Below are 18176 nucleotides of genomic sequence, written 5' to 3'. Positions count from 1 at the left end.
ATTCATTTGTATTCTCATCAACAGTACAACAGCATTAGGTATAATGATGAAATACATATAACAAAAAGATTTTTTAAAAAAGAAAAAATAAAAACAAAAAAGAAAGAAAAATAATAAAAAACAGAAAAAAAGTAAAAAGAATGAAAAAAGAGAAAAGAAAAAAAAGAAAACAGAAACAAACAAAAAGTGAAATATATATTATGATATTATGACCCAGTTGGGTTTAAGCCAACAAGGTCATGTGGTCTAGCTTTACTTTTTTTAAAAAAATTTTTTGTGGGGGGAGCTAATTCAGTTTATTTATTTTTGGAGGAGGTACTGGGGATTGAACCTAGGACCTCATGCATGCTAAGCATGTGCTCTGCCACTTGAGCTGTACCCTCCCCTCCAATTTTTTAAAGTGTCTATTTCCTCTGTCCTTATTCCCTTTTTTTTTTTTTTTCCTCTTTTGGGGGCAGGGGGAGGTAATTTATTTATTTATTTTTATTTTTAGAGGTGGTACTTGTGCACGCTAAGCACACGCTCTACCACTTGAGCTACACCCTCCCCGCTGGATTTAGCTTTAGAAAACACCTAAGATAAAGGAGAAAAACAGTATAACCACCTCAATAAATCAGAAAAAGCCTTGACAATTATTCAACTTCTGTTAATGATAAAAACACTTAGCAAACTGATTTTTAGATGAGAGCTTCCTTAATCTAATAGAAGGTATTTAAAAAAAAAAAAACAGCAAATATCATATATCAAACATCACACATTTCATCAAACATGGTGAAATACTGAAATTAACAGTAGGAACAAGCCAAAGCTGCCCAACATGGTCCCTTCTGATCATCTTTGTTCTGCTGATACAAAAACACTATAAAAATAATAAAGCACAGTAGGTGGCAGAGAGGGGGACAGAACTGACTGAGAAATGGCACAAGGGAACCTTTGGGGGTAATGGTAATATTCTCTATATTGATTCTACACAGGTGTGTACGTTTGTTAATAATCATAAAACTGCACTGTTGCAATTCTTAAGCAAGGCCTCGGTAACGACTGTACCAGGTAGCAGTAGTGATCATGGAAAAAAAGTCTGCATCATGGCCACTTTCAAGCCACCAAGATGATGCCACAGCACAAGGATTTGGGAAGAGATGAGCACACAGGGCCCTCATCCGCAACACGTCTCCTTGTGAGGGTGAGGATTTCCAAGGAGGGACATCCTGAAGATATTTGCACATGCAGAGCTCAAGTTTAGGAGTAGAATCTGAGTGAGACATTGATTTGGGAATCAAATGGGATGATCTGGCCATAAGGTCCTATTAAAAAAAAAAAAAAAAGACCCAAAATGGCACTGCTTATGCTAAGCCCCATGGCACCAAACCAAAACTGAGTCACAGATTCAGCTCTCCCAGGAATGGAATCTTAAACCAGTCAATCAGGGATAGCCTGTTTAACATCAGTTAGGTCATCTGCCTGACAGACCCCAGCGATCCCCTAAAGGAAAGTAACCTTGAAATAACCAGCCCACTTTTTAACCTAGTATAACTTCCTGTGTTCCAGCTCCCTTCTGCTTATGAAAGTCTTCCATTCTGCACAGCAACTCAGAACTCCTTTCTATCTGCTAGATTGGATGCTGCTCAACCCAAATCAATTTTTGCCCAAATAAGCTCGTACAGGTTTTAGTATGCCTCAGTATATCTTTTGGCAATTCTAGAGTCAGAAGAGGGAACTCAAGGAGAGCCCTAACGGCTCCCAGGAGCAATGAGCAACCAGGCAGAGTACCTGTTAAGCTCCTTGAGCTCTTTGCTTTCTTGCTGCCTCTGGAGGTGGTGGGTATGTCCCTCTTGGGTCCTAGCTCTGCAGCTTTTGTGTCTCGAGCTTTTAGATTTTACTTGAGCATTTTCTTTTCCAGGCTGAGTCCAGAAAACAACCAGCATTGGACTGGGTCCAGTTTAAAAACTGGACTGGGTCTGCAATTAGATTGGGTTTGACTTAAACTGGACTGGGCCCAATGTGAGGCCTCAGGTGAATAAAATTTTGTCTTAAGGCTGAAGAAGTAGGTTAACCTTACCAAAGATAATCCCGAATTACAGTGGCCACGGTGGAGATCGCTTAAACTAGATAAGCTTATCTGTTTACCAGATGCCCTAGAGAAAAGGAGGTCTCAGACAAGAACTCACCATAAAAAGTAGAGGGAAAATTATTTTTCCTCCTCTACAAACTTCTAGTGACCAGGATGAGACCTGCTGGGACCCTCTACTCACTCCAGAGTCTGCAGACGCAATCTTGGGAAAACTGGCAGAAGCCAGCAAAGGGTAAGAATTCTCTCCAAAGTCAGCTCTCCCAGATCTCTGTCTGTGGTGCCTCGTCGAGAAAAAAATTCACAATGTTCTTTTCTTTTCAAATTCAGATTGGCAGTAAAAAAACATCTGTAAGAATTAGATCTTTGAATCGTGAATTTGCTTTGGGTACCCATTGGCTGTCTAGCCCTCCTCTCCCAGGGACAGCGACAGCTTTCGTGTTTGCCTTGTTTTCTGTCCTGAGAACCTGACTTGGCAACCATCAGGTTGGGGGCCCCCAAAATATGGCCAGACAGAAATGTGGCTGACACCCAACTTGCAACTAGACACGGCTGGACAGAAATGTGGGCTTGCACACCATTTACAGCAAGGGTTCAACCAGCGGTCGCCAGCTCTCAGAGGAACTGTCTAAGTCTGTCTTTCTTTTGGTTATCTCTGGATCTTGGGAAAGTAGTGTTTCCTGCACCCTCTTTGGAGACACCTCTTGCATCCATGGCGTTGTTCAGTACTGCCAGGAGTATTTACTGTTTGTCCTCACTGAAACCTGACAAGATATTTGAAACAATTTTTAAAGTAGCTTTACGGTCAGAAGTTGGCCAAATTAAGAACCGATATTCAGAGCCTGAAAATTTCCTTTTAGACTATTCCCCTAAGCTAAAGTGAAACCACATATCCAGAGGGAAAGAAAAACATTCTGAAGTTGTGAGAGGATTTACTAAAACATTCCAAAGACAAACACGGCTAAATCTGGAACACAGGAATCTTCTGACTTCCATCTTGGTGAAGATCTTCTCCCTGATGTAAAGAAACAAGGTGAAGATAATGTACTTAAGTGGGTGGGTTGGCACCTTCACATCATCCAAGTTGCAACCCAAATCTTTGACGAATTAAAAACAACTGTCCTACAAACTGTCATACAAATTGGGGACAACTTGTACAATTTGTCTTACAAATGGAGCCTTTACAAGAATGAAAAAGCTCACCTATCCTTTTTACCAACCCCCAAAACTCCCCTATTTATCTCAAAAGGCTTGTAGGTATTGAAAAAACTCTAGCTTTACGTAACAAAAGTCTTTCTTGGAGGAACTTGTATTCGTTCCCTGTGCCTTTGAGATATAAATATTCTACCCTCTCTTCTCTAGGAACTGAAGTCTGTCTCTTTAAACTGCAAACTTCAGGGGGTCCTTCTTATCGGAAGGAAAAAAAGAGAGAGAGAAAAAAAGAAAGGCTATTTGGAAACTATGTAAGTTAAAAAAAATCTTTATAATCTTCACCACAAATATTAGTGAAAAGTTTTAGCCACCCGAAAATGTAACCTAAACTTATTCCATCTGCCAGAAATACAATTTGGATCCCACTGTTCTTTTATAAACTAGTGTTTTGTATTATCATGTCTGTCTCATGGCTAAAATTTTAAAATGAAAGCTGTAAGATCTCTGGGTGCATCTGTCTGTATGTTTATATATGTCTATGTACATATGTTACAGCTATGTGAGATTTTTCTCCCTCTGGATGGAATTGAGACAGGAAGGGGACAGCGCACAGCCATTCAAGGAATGATACAGCAGTTAACATCGAAATGGTGGAAGATTCAACCTCCAGGAGGCCTTGAGGCTCAAGATGGTGGGAGATTTGACTTCGAGTAGAACTTGAGCTTCATTATACGCCCATTGTAATATATTAACATGGTGAATACCATGCCCACAGGCACCATGGCAGTCCCAAAACTAGCCACAAAAGGTCAAAGAGTGGGAGATGGCCAACTTCCTGGGAATCCCAGCCCCTTCCCCAGACTAGTTAGACTAGTCCTTCTACTTATTAGCATATGAAGCCACTGAGCCCATAAAACTGGCAATATGCTCTCTCTCTCTCTGCTCCTGAGACACCTGCACTCTGTCAATGGAGTGTGTACCGACTTTTACTCTAATCTTAGCACCCAACCCCCACACCTCGTGGCCTTTCTCTTGCCTTTTGATGTATCTCTCTAAATAAATCTACCTTTACTCAACTGTGGCTCGCACTTGAATTCTTTCCTGTGCGAAGCCAAGGATGCACACCTGGCAGGGCACGTCCCAGGGGCTCATCCGAGACCCGGGACATGGCCTTCCTCACGCCCCACATCTATTTTCCTTCATCAGTATTGCCAAAATTAATTTGTACATTTAGCTCTATTTGATTGGCTCAAATTAAATGTACTCCAAGGAATACAGAAACTACTCAAATGTATTTCAAGTTCACATGATCTAAGATAATCTTTCGTAAGTAAAAGCTAGTTTAAGTTTATTGGTTTAATTAAGACAGGAATGTCTTTAGAGTTTTCAGTGTTAAAATATAATGCAGACATATAACTTTTATTCTGCCTAGGTTTACTCACATTACCTCTGTTACACAATTTGTCAGCACGAAAGGTAACTTAAAAGGATGGTTAGCGTTTAATGTCTCATGAAGATTTCATCAGTAATCTAAACACAGTTGTCAAGAATAAATAAATAGATGTATGTAAGATAAAGGTTTATAAATGAACTTTTCAACAGTAATTATGCTTTATGGTAAGTTTACATAAAAAATGGTTTCTAAATCTTTTTAGAAACTTGAAGGCTTCAAGTTATATTGAGATAAGTTAATAAGATATTCATTAAATATCTAGATCATTTCCAAATAGGATAAAATTCTGTGGCTGGGGGTTAGTAGACAAGGAGGAAAGTGACAAAAGATGAGGTAGGAAGGTGGCCAGGGCCAGCCACAGCCTGAAGAATCTGTTAAAGCAGTTTGGATTTTATTTCAAGTAAAATGGGAAGCTGTCAAAGTGCTCCATGCAGGAAGATACTTTGCTTTTTTATTCATCTGTATTTTACTAAACTAATACATATGCATGGTCCAAAATATCAAATTGAGCTCACTATAAACCCAGCAATTTCTACCACACTCTCCCCACCCTTGTTTTAACTGTTTTAAATGCTATTTACTACCATATTTTTAAAATCTTATGCATATATAGCTTGATGAACTATATAAATCTCAATTTTCTGAATAAATTTATTTTTCTCAGGTAAAAGCAGCCCAGAGGCAATGCAGGGCTGGCACAGGACCTAACAGGCCTTCAAGAACCCATCTGAGACCTTTCTGCTCTGCCTCCTTAGCACATGACTTTCTTGCTCAACCTCGTCACCTCAGTGTCTCAAAATGGTTGCTGCAACTCCAGCAACTCACCTGTATTCCAAACAAGAAGAAGGGCCAGTGGCACATTTCAGCTGCATCTGCCACCCAGTGACTTCTGATCACGTATCACATGTATCATTGGTCAGAATGATGTAAAATGACCACCCTTACTGACAACAAAGGGAAATAAAATTTTTTTCAGTAAGCATGTTTGCCGCTCTATGTTCTGTTAGGAAGGAAAAGAGAAGAAAGGACGCTGGGTAGGTCTCTAACAGTGTTTACAACACTGCTCTGTCATGATTTTTCCATTTGGGCCTTTTAGATCAATTCCCTGGGTTGGTAGTAAGAGACTGCATCTCTTACATCACATATGTACCACATTTCCCTTATCTACTTTCTCTAACTATACACAAGGGCTTTTTTAAGTTAAATTAGTAATATTTTGCTAATTAAATTGCTGTCTATTGAGCCAAGTAGTACACTTGTCTTCACTCTCAAAAAAAAAATTCAGATTTTTTGGTTATACTGAAATTTCACTTGCTTCATTTTCTAAGTATTTATCTTTGATTTGTCTACATCCTCCAACATATCTGTCTAAATTCTTCCATTCTTATCTTCCAAAACATCAAAGGCATCAGCTAAGGTTTCTAGTCTACCTTTATCCCTGCAGAATTCTTTCCCAGAGTCCCTTGTCCGTCTACTCTGGTCAGGAATGACTGATTGCTTTCTGCCTGCTGAACAGGGTAGAAAATGACCTAAGACTCTGCTCACCACTTTCCTTTTCACCATCTCCTGTCTCCTGAGTTTCCTGCTCATTTGGCTCAAGCCCATCTTCCCAAAACTTTCAAAGAAAGGAAAAAGAAAATTTAATTTTCACATCTTGCATATCTAAAAATATCTTTATTCTACCTTGGCACTTGCTGGATAGTCTGGCTGAATTTAGAATTCTGAGGTGCTGACGATTCTCCTTCAGAATTTTAAAGTCCACTATTTTCCAGTTTTCTGTAACTACAGAGGAATTCAGTGCCATTGTGATTCATCCTATTTTCTATGCCATCGTTCTCTCTCTCCTCTTCTCATCTCTTTTCTTCAAATCATCTCTGCACCCTGGGGTTATGATGATATGATTTGAGGTGGGTAGGTGTAGGGACTTTTTCATTTATGGTGATGGACACACCACAGGTCTTTTCAAACTGGAGGCTCGTGCCCTTAATTTCAGAAACGCTTCTTTGACAATCACCTCTCTGCTATTTTCTCTACTCTCTCCTTCTGGAATTCCTAATAGTCCAATATGAGATCTCCTGGATACCACTGTACTTTTTGCTATATTTTCTGCAAGATTTTCTTGATCTCATCTTCTGACACTCCTGTTTTGATGTTTTTTTCACTCATCATATTTTTTTTTTTTCATTTTAGAGCTCCTACTTTTTCTCTGAGTATTCTTTTCTCACAGCATCCCATTGTTTCCTGGATGCAATATTTTCTCTTACACTATGAGAATATTCAGTTGTTGCTTTTATTATTATTATTATTATTATTATTATTATTATTATTATTATTATTATTACATTAAGTTTTTGAAGTTTTCTTTGCATTGTCTCTTTCTTCTGGGTTCCTTTAAATGTGTGATTATTCAGCCTCTCTTTCATGTAGGAGGTGTTCATCAAATGCCTGAAATCCTTAGATCCCTGTTCATATATTTTCACTGTGCACTTAAAAAGCCACTTGGGTGCTCCACGTGCATGGATGGGGCTGGTCAACAGGACAGTCTCACTGTGCAGTGATAATGTAGCAAACAGGCCTATTCACTGGAATACACACAGCCCTCCAAGTATCAATATCTGGAAGACTTTGTCTTGGCCTGTTCAATTTCTCAAGAGAAAAAAACACTTATCTAACAGATTTGAAAAGCACTTATCTAACAAAAGATTTTATTTTAAATATTGCATCTACTTAGAAACTAATTTTTTTTTTAATATTCACACTAATACATTGAGGTCTTAAGTCTCTCCAAAAGCCATTATTTCCCAAGTCCCTCCTTCCGTTGCTGAACTGTAGTATACTTCATTTGATACTTCTCTTGGCTTTTCTGGAGCTTCCCTGATCTATTAGCCCTGGAATAGATAACCTGCCTCCACACCCTGAAAGATTCCTCCCTAAAACCTTAAGTCACCACACTTGAACAGCAGAACAGTCATCCAGAATCCAACAGTTTTGTAAGATGCAAAATATCTTCTATGTACCACAACAATATTAAATATTATATCCTCCTAAACTAAAAAGAAGTTCATCCAAAGATGACCTGAGATTCACGTTCATTTCAACGTCAGAAGAAATATCAGGCTAATTTTCTGTTTCCCTTTTTTGCAGCTCCAGTCTACACACTGAAATAATGGAACACATTGAACCCCCTGAGGTCCCAGGGTGTAAAAGTCCGCTCTTTGCTGTAAGAGGTGGTGCTTAGGGCAATAGTTCCCACATTGACTGGGTATCTTGGAATCACCTGGAGAGCTTTTTAAAAACAGAAATTCCCCAGTTTTTATACTGAAAATTGGGTCTGGGATGGAGTCTCAGAATCTGCTCTTGCTTGTTAACTCCTCGCACATGCTGCTAGGTTTGAGAACTACTTCTTTAGAGGACGGACATTCTTATTCAGCACTATAACCATTCAGCCTCAGTCCTGATATGGCCCTAACGTAATCGTTTTCAGGGTCATAAGTTAGAGATGGTGTTAAAGATGGCAGCATATCCCTGAGCAATTCATGGGACAAAGAGAATATCAAAACTGCAATTATAGAAACAGGATAGAAAGTCTAGAAATAGACCTGCAATGTACATTCAACCAATTTTCAACAAAGGCACTAAGATAATTCAATAGAAAGTGGATTGTTCTTTCTACAAATGGCATTGGAACAACCACATAGCTAATGCAAATAATAATAATTATTATTAATAATAATAATAATAATAATAATAATAATAATAATAATAATAATAATAATAATAAATCTTGACCTCTATATTTCATCCCAAAAGTTAATTTGGGGTGAATAGTAAGATCCTAAAAACAAGCTAAAAATATAGAATATCTCAATATTCAGGTAGGTAAGGATTTCTTAAATGAAACACAAAAAGCAATAACCATTGAAGAAAAAAATTATAAAAATGGATTCCATTAAAATCAAAACATCCTATTCTTCAGATGACACTGTCAAAAAAAAAAAGATAGACCACAGACTAGAAGAAAATATTTATAATATATAAGTCTGACAAAGAACTTATACCCAGAATATATCAAGAACTCCTATAATTCAAACAGGCAAAAAGACAACCAATTTAAAAATAGGCAAAAGGCTTGAACAGACATTTAACCAAAAAATGTTACATAAATGGCCAAGAAGAAGCACACAAAAAGATGCCTGATACCATTTTCCATCAGAGAACAATGAATTAAAACCACAAAGAGATTCTATTTTATACCCCCGCAAAATGGCTAAAACTAGGAACTGACAATACCAATTTTTAGCAAGGATGTGGACAAGTGGAATCTCATGCATTTCCAGACAGAGTATATAATGACACAAATACTAGAAAAACGGTCTGGCACTTTCTTACAAAATAAAGCATATGTGGACCCCTTGACTCAGCAATTCCGTTAAGCATTTACCCAGAAGAAATGAAAACATGTCCACAAAAAGACTTTTACAGGAATGTCCAAGCAGCTGTATTCATGATAGCCAAAAACTGGAAACACCCCAAAACTCCATCTAGAGGAGACAGGATAAACAAATTGTGGAAGAGTCATACCATACAGTTTTTAAAATTCAGCAGTTTTTAAAACTCAGCAGATTGAAAAAAAAAATGAACCACTGATACAAGCAACTATACAGGTTAATCTAAAAATCATCATGCTGAGAGAAAGAAGTTAGACACAAGAGAGCACAACTGTATGATTTCATTTATACAAAGTTGAAGAACCAAGAATGACTGGTGAAAGAAATCCTAACCGTGGTTGCCCAGTAGGGGACTGATTGGAAGAGAGCAGGGGGGATGCTTGGGGGAGTGGAAAAGTTCTGCATCTTGTCTGGTGTATTGGGTACACAGGCTTGTCAAAACTCATCAAACTGCACGGTTAAGATACATACATTTCACTGTATGTAAATTTCACATCAATGAAAAACCTATCAAATTGTACCCTTCGAATAGGTGAATTTTAAGGCTTGTAAATTATGCTTGATTTTTACAAAAGATAAAAAAAATGCAGTTACAGAACATTAAACCTATAAAAACAGCAAAATTTACAAATCAAAACTGATGTAAGGACAACTATATTCAGAAGAAATCTCATAGCCTTACATATATTAATTTTTTAAAATAGAAAATGAAACTAAATTTGAAACAAAAATCAAAAAAGAGAAGCGTAAGAAAGGAGGAGAAATAAGTTAATAATGATATAAAGTAGAAATCATTAGACAATAACAATAGATTTGATAAATAAATCCTAGAAATAATGTCTTTGAAAATACCAATAAAATAGGCAAAGCCCTTACAGATTTAAACAATAGAAAATACATTCAAATCATTAAAAATGAGAATCAGGCTTTATTCACAGATATTCAAGTACTTTATAATGGGATAAGAAATGGAAATGTACCACTCTAAGCTAAAAATTCTGAAAATAAGGATAAAACACACGATTTTCTAAAAAACACATAAACTTCCAGAAATGACTTAAGAAAGTAGTCCATCTGGATACCAATAACCATGGAAGAAATGAAAACTTTTGCCTAGGGAATAACTCCAAATGCTGTACCATGTCTAGACAATTTTACTAATGAGTTCTAGCAGAGCTTCAAGAAAAAATAACTCACATGTAGTTTAAACTGTTCCAGAGCACAGAAAAAGATGGCACACTTCCCAAAGCATTTTCCCAAACCAGCAATATTCTAATACCCAAGTCCAACAAACACAGCACAAAAAAGGAAATCACAAACTAATCTCCCTATTGATATAAATAACGTGCTAATCCAGTAGCATGTTCAATATACCAGTCAATTAATTAATCACTTCAATACCTCAGAAGATGAAAAAATAATTCTTTTAATAAATGCAAAGATTAAAAAATAATTAAAATAAATGCGATATTAAAATAAATACAAAAGCTTCCTCATAGAAGAAAACCTCCTTCATCTATTGGTTATTGCATACAGAAAGCCAGTATTCCAGCTGATGATGAAATACTAGAGTCCATTCCTATTAAATTCAATAAGAAGAGCAGTGTGCTGGTTATTATTTAGCACTTTTCTGGAAGCTCTAAGCCAATGTGATAAACGACAGAAAAAAAAATTTTAATGGATAAATTTTAGAAACATGGGGACAAAATTCACCTATTCTCAGACGATGCTTCTCTAAATGGAAAACCTAAGTAAATCAAAGGAAAATTCACTAGTAGGAGTCAGTAAGGTAACCAGTTTTAAAATATACAAAGTCAACAATATTTTTTTCTATATACCTCTAGTAATCAATTAAGAAATTTAACAGGGAAAAAAGTCCCACTTTAAACAACAACCAGAAACACCAAAGGTCCAGGAAAGGAAACTTTTTGAAAGGTATCTTTTATTACTATTTTTATTTGGCGGCGGGGGAGGGGGGTGATTACTTTATTTAATTTAATGGAGGCGCTGGGGATTGAAGCCCTCATGCGCTCTATCGCTGAGCTATATACCCTGACCCCCACCCCGTGCACGGATATTCTTAACACGGTACCTGTGCAGCCTTTCTCCATACGCAGAGGTAGGAGAAACATAGGGCTGATTTTTCTGATACTTGCAAGTGTACAGAAAGGTCTGTAACAAAAATGCTGGTGCTGAATATTACTTACAAGGTAATGTATTTTACCAGAGAGTGAAAAGATGGCCCGGGATGGGCAGGTGGCTTTAAGTTTTCAGTTCCAAGCGGTTGCCCTTTGGAAAGGGGGATGGATTTCAGAAATTTGCTAACAGACTGAGAATTAAATGCCATCAATGACCGATTGAAACGAAATTTGATTTCTTCCTCATGGGAGATTCTACACCACTGGACTGACTACTTCCCAAAAGGTTTTGAAAGCATGTTTCTTCTATCTTCATTTTAAATTCAAGCCTCGTTTTTTGAATTTCTTTAAACGTGACCTTCCTCTGCTCTTGGTCTTATTTGGGCTCATCCACCTTTTCAGACTTGTGAGTTATTTTTAAAATTTCACTTCTCCTGTCACAAGAAATGTTAAAAATATTCTTCCTCTTCACCTGTTGCGATAGAGTTCTGTCATTGCAATTTTAATGCATCTGAGCTAGGGTTGTGCCTTTTTTAGGCAACATGCTGTAAATTTGGTTATCTTATCATGTGTTTTAAAAGCTCACCAAAATCTGGGACAAGTTTTGTTTCTGTGCTGGGCTTACTTTGAAATTTGTTAAGCAATGAGATGGAAATTTCAGGACACCAATCAAAGGTCTCCGTTCACCCTTTTCCAAGGCAAACTGAGCGATATTAAATATTACCTCACAGTTTTCAGCCTTCTGCCACAGTGTGATACCTTCACCCCACCCCCACGCTAAGCTGGGAACTCACCTGGCACTCAAGGCTAGAGACCCAGTTCCGTGCACACAATAAGGCGAAGGTTCTGACTCCTTTTGCTCATCCCGTGGGAGAGAAATAAATGGTCCTTGGTGAATCCAATTATAACCCCAGAATCTCATTTGAGGCAAGTTCAGCAGACCCAGTCCCTCTCTGATCTCAAATTAAACATTAAAACAGCAAGCAAGCAGCATGTCTAGAGAGAGTTCTCAGAGAAATTAGCAAATATTGTATATTCTCTTCTCTTGTTGTATAAGTATCACTTAGTTTCCTGAATGGGAGCATACTGTTCTTAAGTGACTTAAATTAACAGGTCACAATTTGATGATCCCTTTTCTTTTCTCATGGTAAGTACAGGGGAACAAGGTAGTAGGCTTAAGGCCCATAAAGGATGTTTCATAAACATCTCTGAAAAAATTAGAGTGAACACTTTAACTACTAGGTCACTAAATTAATTAGGACTCTTCCAGTTGTTAATAACAACAATCTACCTCTAATCAGTTAAGTGAGAAAGAATATTACCACATAACTGGGATACAGGGATTCAAAATGACAGCTGGACCCACCACTCACACAGTGTCCCTGGAGCTCACCTCTCTTCATCTCTCAACTTTGCTTCTGGCTGTGGGCTGGCTTCCTTCTTCAGGGAAGTCCCTCACCATGTGGCAAGAAAGGCGGCTGCCCACGGACCCAGATTCACATCCTTCTAGCTCAGCAACCACAACAGGAAAATAAGATTTCCCTTTGCTAACATCCAGGTACCTATTCCAGGAAGGACTCTGAATGGGCCACGTGCCCATCCCTAAACCAATCACTTGGCCCTGGGGACAGGGTCGGGTGCCCACAGCCCGTACGGTGGGGAGGCAGGGCACCAGGCCGGACAGGCTGACAGTATGGCAGCTCACCTGGTGGAATGAGGGGGATTGGCTCCCCAAGAAGGACAGATTTGACAGATATACGACAACTACAGTCAAATATTTTAAGTGACAAATGCTATTCTTTTCCCCCCAAAAAAACTATTTTAATAGTTTAATAGTTGAGTGTGTGTCTTTCTGTTGTCATGGAAATGGATTACTTAAGAAATATGTACTCCTGCTAAAGGCCTAATATCCCAAATATAAAAAGAACTCATAGAACTCAACAGCAAAACAAAACAAAACAAAACAAAAAAACCTGGTTTAAAATGAGCAAAAGATCTGAATAGACATCTATCCAAAGAAGACTTAGAGAGCCAATGGAAAATGCAAATCAAAACCACAGAAAGATATCACCTCACACCTGTTAGAATAGCTGTTATCAAAAATCCAAGAAATAACAAGTGTTGGCAAAGATGTAGGCGGGAACCGCCATATGATCCAGCAACTTCACTTCTAGGTATTTATTCAAAGAAAACAAAAACACTAATTCGAGGGAATATATGCACACCCCTGTGTTCATTGCAGCATCATTTACAATAGCCAAGACATGGAAACAACCTAAGTGTCCACCAACAGAAAACTGGGTAAAGAAGATGAAGTAAATATATACAATGGAATATTATTTAGCCATAAAAAAGAATGAAATCTTGCCATTTGTGACAACATGGAGAGACTTGGAAGGCATTATGCTAAGTGAAATAAGTGAGACAGAGAAAGACAAATACTGTATGATCTCACTTATATGTATAATCAAAAAAAAAAAAAACCTGAGCTCATCTATAGATACAGAGAACAGATTGCTAGTTGCCAGAAGTGGGGGGGCAGAGAGAGGATTTTGGGCAAAATGGATGAAGGGGGTCAAAAGGTACAAATTTCCAGTTACAAAATAAGTAAGTCATGGGGATATAATGTATACCATGGTGAGTATAGTTAGTAACAATACTATCATACTTGAAAGTTGTTAAGATCTTAAAAGTTCTCATCATAAGAAAAAAGATTTTTTGTAACTCTGGGTACAGATGTTAATTTAGACTTACTGTAGTGATCATTTTGCAATATATACAAATATCAAATCAGTACACTGCACACCTGAAACTAATACAATGTTATATGTCAAATATACCTCAATTTAAAAAATTAATTAAAAAAGAAGGGAAGAAATGCCATTTCTCTGGTCCCACTCCAGATGCCGGGGATGGGACCCTGCAATCTGCATTGGAACAAGCCTTCCGGGGGATTCTGACCCACGTTAAAGTTTGAGAACCACTGGCCTTGTTGCCTTCCCCATTGAGAAAAAAAAGATTTCTTTTCAGTCTTAGGTAGTTAAGGAATAATTATAAGAGCAGGGATAGAAAAATGTTTCCATAAAGGGATAAACAGTTAACATTTTAGGTTTTGTGGGCCAAGAGGCAAAAATCGAGGTTATGTAATATTTATGTAATCCCTTAAAACACAACCATTTAAATATGTAAAAACCATAGCTGGTGGGCTATACGAAAGCAAGTGGTGGGTCTGGTCAACAGTTTGAGGTCAGGCAGACTTATTGAAATAAAAATGGTTTTAAAGAAAAAGAAAAGAAACATGTACTTCCAGATGCAGAAAAAACATTCACATTCAGTGGAAAAGATAAGGACTTTATCACCCGGAAGCACTTCTCAGTGAAAGATAAACACATCCCCCAGAAACTGACCCGATGGCAGCAAACGATGCAGTCACCGTCGTCCCCCTTGGCCAGCACTTCAGACCCTTTCCTATCAATGTTTTCCTTCGCAGGGTCAAAAAGCCATCGGATGTCTGCTCCTGAGAAGTCCAGACACCATAGTGAGACGGAAAACACGCACAATACACATATGGAAGGAGAGAGACGTGTGACTTCTGTGGCTCTACTAGCTCACTTATCCTGAAGATAAGATCTCAACGTGAGTGTGACTGACGCCAGGAATAAAACCACTGCATGTGGCACTGAGAATATCCACCCTCCAGATAGATCATGTGATTGGAAATGACACAGAATGGTTTTAACTTGTTTTTGCTAAATTACAAACATAAAAAATCACCCAGGGCCACTCTCCATGGATACTCACATGGATTCCACCCCCTCAGAGTTTCCCTCCAGTCTCTCCAGCCATTCCTTTTCAACATCTACTGCTGGAACCTCTTCGTCTTCCTACAAAAGTGTATCTTGATGTTGCTCACGCTTTGTTCCAGACCTTGTTCCCTTCTCCTCTATAGCCTTTCTTTGGGTGATCTCATGCATTCCGCTCAGTTACCATCTATTAGCTGACCACTCTCAAACCCACATCTCTATTATAGACCCGTCGAGGGCTCCTGAGCTTCAGACAGCTGCAGCCCGCTGCCTCTACACATGTCCCTGTGGCTGTCTCTGTGTCCAAATAGTTAATTCCTCGTTTCTCCCCCTCAACCCCAATACACTCTTCTTCCAATGTTCATTATCTCAAAAAATGATATCGCTATCCAGCCCATTACGTAAATTTGAAACCTAGAATCAGATTCATCCTTGACACCTCTCTCTCCTTCAGCATCTTCTTTCACATTTAAATAATCAGAGTCCTTTTCTACCTCCTGAATATCACAAAATTGTCCATTTTTCTAAATGCCCACTAGCCCAAGCTACCATTATTCTTTCCTCAACTACTGCAGTAGCCACCTGACCATTCTTGTCCCCTCCCTCCACCAATCCATACAAATCCACTTATGTCAACTTCTGCCTGTAAAAATCTTCAAAGGCGATAAAAGTCCAGAGAGTCTCGAAAGGACATGTTGGGACTAAGTGCCCCAGGGTCCTATCAAGGAGCTTGTCAGAATGTTGGCTCTTCAGCTGCACCAAACCCAAAGAATCAAAATCTCTAGGGACAGGCCCAAGACACTGAATTCGTAATCCTAAATTCTCACGTTTACAAGGTCTTGCTCAAGTTCACAGGCCCTTTGTAACCTGTCCTCTTGCTGTCTGGGCTAAGGTAGGTACTTTATTCACTATTGCAAGCTACTTCTGATTCCTACGCGTTAAGACTCTGATTCCCTGGCAGAGATTAAGCTCCAGGAGGGAAAGCACCCTGCCTGCCGTGTTTGCCATTTATCCCTCGTGCCCAGGATAGTGGGACACAACATCTGCTCTCTACTCTTCATTGCCATTCAGAATTTATTGTGAAGGACTTTCTCCTTAACGTGGTTAGTTAAACATGCCTGAAAACATCTTCATTTGTTGATACAGCGCACAGAACAAGAAAAGAAAGGGCTCAGATAACCATGATTGGTGTAATTAACTAGTGGCCTGAAGGAGAAAGTTTAATCTTCAAAATCAAAGTAATTATTCGGAGGTTGATAACAAGCTCTTCTCCTGCCTCCAATGAGATCAGGAGAACAGAAACAAGCTTTGGACTACATTTCAGAGCGTTTGTGATCCCAAGTACTGGGATGGCACATGGGGAAAGACACCTCCCCCACCTCCATTTCCCTTTAGAAAGCTTGTCTGTGAATTTCTTGCTCTGTCCTTTTGAAATGCATGTCAATCTTTTTAAAAGCTAAACAAGCCTCCTGCCAGTTTTACAACCCTGGGGTGTCTTTCTCAAGGACCTTGCAGCCACCTCTTCAAAATGTAAATGTCAAGGGGAGATAACATCTCCGTCTCCCAGTCTCCATGAGAGTTTAACTTAGCCCTCTGGCTCCAAGTTCCAACTCCCTAGCTGCCTCAGAGATACGAGAAGCTTCTTTTACTCTTCCAGATGAAGACAATTAACAAATACAGATGGCCACCCCAATTACCAGGTGCATCCAGGATGAACTATTTGTGACAAATGGTGTTATCACATCCTCTTACCTGAGGACTGGTTACTGTTTATCTTGAGAACGTGGCTGTAGTGCGTTGTAACTGCCCTGCATGAGACGGTGAGGGTTCCCTCTGCTTTTACAGTCTCTCTAGCTGACTGCCTGTGATGTCCATCCCACGCTGCTTAAACCCTTAATAAAACTGTTTTATCTTCTATGTTTGTGGAGAGGTTTTCTGGGTTAGCAAGAGATTTTGTTTTCAATTCTATTTCCCCAACAGTATCAATCACCAGTCAGAGTGACCAAACGGAAGGTGGGGAATTTGTGTCCGGAAGGGTGTTAACCAGGGGAGAGAGTAAGCTGGAGCTGCTTGCCTGCTTCATCAGGGCCAGCGCACCCGGAAAGCCCTGCGCAGCTGAGTCTGGGTCAGACATCCTGCCCTTAAAATCCAGTTTTTTTCCACTGGGAGGTTACTTACACACTGTACTCCTGTCCCCACTGACTTCTCTCTCCTGGTCTCAGCATTTTTGTTTTTAAACATTGGCATATGAGCCATAGAGAGATCAGGCAGGGCACGCTCAGACCCAGACCCACAGAGGCGTGGATGTGCAGCCTGAGTGAAGGCGAATTTATAAACATGAAGCAGGAAGTGGTTGTCATGAAAAGGATGAGATGTCCCAGAGGGAGGGACACCAGCAAAAACCTCACATTAAATGAACTCTTGGAAATATTTCATAACACTGAAAGAGGAAAGGAGAAAATGTTGGAAGCAGATCCACAAACAGACACGAGAGCACGCAGTGTTCAAACTGATCTCGGTTTGTTACAGTGAAATAGAACACTTTCGTTTTTAACGTTTCTAATGTTTTAAATTACAGCGTACCATAAATAAAGATTAGTTTTACATTTTTTTTTCATTTCTCAATACATTAATAACCAACAGTTAGAGCCAGTTAAAATGCTGAATGTTTGGACCAAAATTTTTTAAAGGTCACAGAACATTTGAAATCTTTCCCACTGATTTTCAAGATTGCTTTGTGTGGTTTTAGCGTGCCTGGTCTTGCTCTAGTACGCAAGCCAAGGTCTGGCTGTTTCTTATTCCTCATTAAACAAGTTAATACAAGTGCCTAAAACAGCATCCGTCACACAGTAAGTGATCAATAAACGTCACCTGTTATTTTAATTACATTACATACTATTAATCACCTTTAACACAAAACCTTTTTTTTTTTTAATGTCTCTATTTGCTGCTCCTATTTCTCTCCTTCCATTCTCTCTTGAAACCATTCCAATCAGGCTTTCGTCCACACCCCTCCACCAAGATTGCTCTCCTTAAAGTCACTGATCACTGCTGAATGGCTAAATCCAATTGTAACTGTGAGTCTTACTTAATACACTTGACAGCAGCATTTAA

General features: G+C 38.8%; 1 long non-coding RNA gene across 1 annotated transcript; it reads right to left on the bottom strand.

Annotated features, from left to right (window-relative positions):
- Positions 1–766: 766 nt before the first annotated feature.
- On the bottom strand, positions 767–17720 carry LOC135319904 (uncharacterized). The gene is made up of 3 exons (XR_010378908.1): positions 16815–17720; positions 5499–5617; positions 767–3083 (listed from the first exon to the last, which is right to left on the bottom strand). It is a non-coding gene; the product is annotated as an uncharacterized LOC135319904 (long non-coding RNA).
- Positions 17721–18176: the final 456 nt, after the last annotated feature.

The sequence above is a fragment of the Camelus dromedarius genome, chromosome 34 (assembly GCF_036321535.1).
Source record: "Camelus dromedarius isolate mCamDro1 chromosome 34, mCamDro1.pat, whole genome shotgun sequence".
In the NCBI taxonomy this organism is placed as follows: Eukaryota; Metazoa; Chordata; class Mammalia; order Artiodactyla; family Camelidae; genus Camelus; species Camelus dromedarius.
The sequence above is the reverse complement of the archived record's forward strand: the minus strand, read 5'-3'. Positions and strand labels throughout refer to the sequence as shown.